Source organism: Heteronotia binoei, chromosome 7 (assembly GCF_032191835.1).
Source record: "Heteronotia binoei isolate CCM8104 ecotype False Entrance Well chromosome 7, APGP_CSIRO_Hbin_v1, whole genome shotgun sequence".
In the NCBI taxonomy this organism is placed as follows: Eukaryota; Metazoa; Chordata; class Lepidosauria; order Squamata; family Gekkonidae; genus Heteronotia; species Heteronotia binoei.
In genome coordinates this window covers 23,806,580-23,809,280 of record NC_083229.1, presented here as the reverse complement: position 1 = coordinate 23,809,280, position 2,701 = coordinate 23,806,580, and positions in this window count along the sequence as shown.

Here is a 2,701-nt window from a genome sequence, read left to right as displayed (position 1 = left end):
GGGAAAAGCATCTGCCGTTGTCAGGTTTTATGGTACTACGGTTCTGGGCTTAATGAATAACTTCTGACATTATCTCAGTCATTTAATCTATACGTGGGTGTTCATTAAAAGACTGTCCCTTTGGCAAAATATAGGGAGCGTGAACCCATCAGTAATTTTCTAATAGTTGATACATTTATTTGAGCAAAAAGATGTGGCAGAGGAGACAAGAGGAATTCTAGGGAAAAAATTAACAGCTGAACACTGTTTTTTCTTTTTTGTCATCGTTGCAGACAATTTTTGGCAAAGCTATAGAGTTTTCAAGAAAAGAACTGTTCAGGGGTGGTTTGCAATTGCCTGCCCCTGCATAGCAATGCTGGTATTCCTTGGGGATCCCCTGTCCTCGGTGGTCCCCTGGGGAGGACAGAGAATTACAATTCATCCCCAGACTGCACAGATCAGTTCCCCTGGGGAAAATGGATGCTTTGGAGGGTGGAGTCTATGGCATTGCACCCTGGTGAGGTTGCTGTCCTCCCTCGGCTCCATCCCCAAATCTCCAGGAATTCCCCAACCTAGATCCGGCAACCCTACCTCCCATCTAGGCTTCCCAACCCCCGAATTTGCAGCCTCCTCCCCCGCTCTCAAAAAATCTGGAAGCGGGAGGGGGGGCAGGGGGAGAGAGAGAACATACCTGTAGGCATCATGTTGTTGTAGAGCTGATCCGTTTTTAAAATGTGTGCCCCTTTAAGGCTGCACAGGAAACAGGAAGGGCTTCATGGGAAAGGGTCAGTAACAGTTTCCATGGAGAACGGCCCCTTCCTTTCTTTTCCTGTGCAGCCTTGCTTTCGTTTTCACAGTAAGCAAAGTTCTGCTGGAAGAAGACCAAGTAAGTATTTGTGTGTGTGAGAGAGGGAGGGGGCAGGGAGGGGGGATTCGCTGGTATGGAGGCCCTCCCTCCACTTTAGAAAGTGTGTGGGGGAGGGAAATGTCTACTAGGCACTCTATTATTCCCTATGGAGAACAATTCCCTTAGGGAATAATAGGGAATTGATCTGTGGGTATTGGGGGCTCTGGGGGGGCTATTTTTTGAGGTAGAGGCACCAGATTTCTCGTATAGCATCTAGTGCCTCTCCCCAAAATACTCCCCAAGTTTCAAAACGATTGGATTAGAGGGTCCAATTCTATGAGCCCCAAAAGATGGTGCCCCTATCCTTAATTATTTCCTATGGAAGAAAGGCATTTAAAAAGGCGTGCTGTCCCTTTAAATGTGATGGCCAGAACTCCCTTGGAGTTCAATTATGCTTGTCACATCCTTGTTCCTGGCTCCACCCCCAATGTCTCCTGGCTCCACCCCCAAAGTCTCTTGGCTCTGCCCCCAAAGTCCCCAGATTTTTCTTTAATTGGACTTGGCAACCCTACTCCCATCCCCCTAGGCTTCCCAACCCCCCTGCCCTGGTGGGGGACCCCCAAATTTGCAGCCTCCTCCCCCGCTCTCCAAAAATCCAGAAGCGGGGCGGGGGAGAACATGCGTGTAGGCATCATGTAGTTGTAGAGCTCCTGCAGGTTTAGAAACCTGCAAACTGATCCGTTTGTAAAATGAGTGCCTTTAAGGCTGCACAGGAAACAGGAAGGGCTTCATTGGAAAGGGTCAGTAATAGTTTCCATGGAGAACGGCCCCTCCTTTTCTTTTGCTTTTGTTTTTACAGCAAGTAATGTTCTGCAGGAAGAAGATCTAGTAAGTATTTGTGTGTGTGAGAGAGGGAGGGGGCAGGGGATTCCCTGGTTTGGAGGCCCTCCCCCCCTTTAGAAAGCGTGGGGAGGGAATGTCTACTGGGCACTCTATTATTCCCTATGGAGAATGATTCTCATAGGGAATAATAGGGAATTGATCTGTGGGTATTGGGGGCTCTGGGGGGGCTATTTTTGAGGTAGAGGCACCAAATTTTTAGTATAGCATTTAGTGCCTCTCCCCAAAATACCCCCCAAGTTTCAAAACGATTGGACCAGAGGGTCCAATTCTATGAGCCCCAAAAGATGGTGCCCTTATTCTTAATTATTTCCTATGGAAGAAAGACATTTACAAAGGTGTGCTGTCCCTTTAAATATGATGGCCAGAACTCCCTTGGAGTTCAATTATGCTTGTTACACCCTTGTTCCTGCCTCCACCCCCGATGTCTTCTGGCTCCACCCCCAAAATCTCCTGGCTCTGCCCCCAAAGTCCCCAGATATTTCTTGAATTGGACTTGGCAACCCTACATCCCCCCACCAGTGGCTGGGTGTGCTGGCAACCTTAGCTAGAAAGCCATGTATGGGGCTGCCTCAGGATTTGCTGCATGCAAAACAGAGGCTCTTCCACTGGGCCGCAGTACCTGCCATCTGAGAAGCAAGGTAGCTGGGATGAGTCTTTAAGTCCAAGGGCCCCAACTTAAACATAAGAACATAAGAGAAGCCATGTTGGATCAGACCAGTGGCCCATCCAGTCCAACATTCTGTGTCACACAGTGGCCAAAAAACCCAAGTGCCATCAGGAGTTCCACCAGTGGGGCTAGAAGCCCTTCCACTTTGCTACCCGCACCCCCCCCCCTCAAGCACCAAGAATACAGAACATCACTGCCCCAGACAATTCCAATAATATGCTGTGGCTAATAGCCACTGATGGACCTCTGCTCCATATGTTAATCCAATCCCCTCTTGAAGCTGGCTATGCTTGTAGCTGCTACCA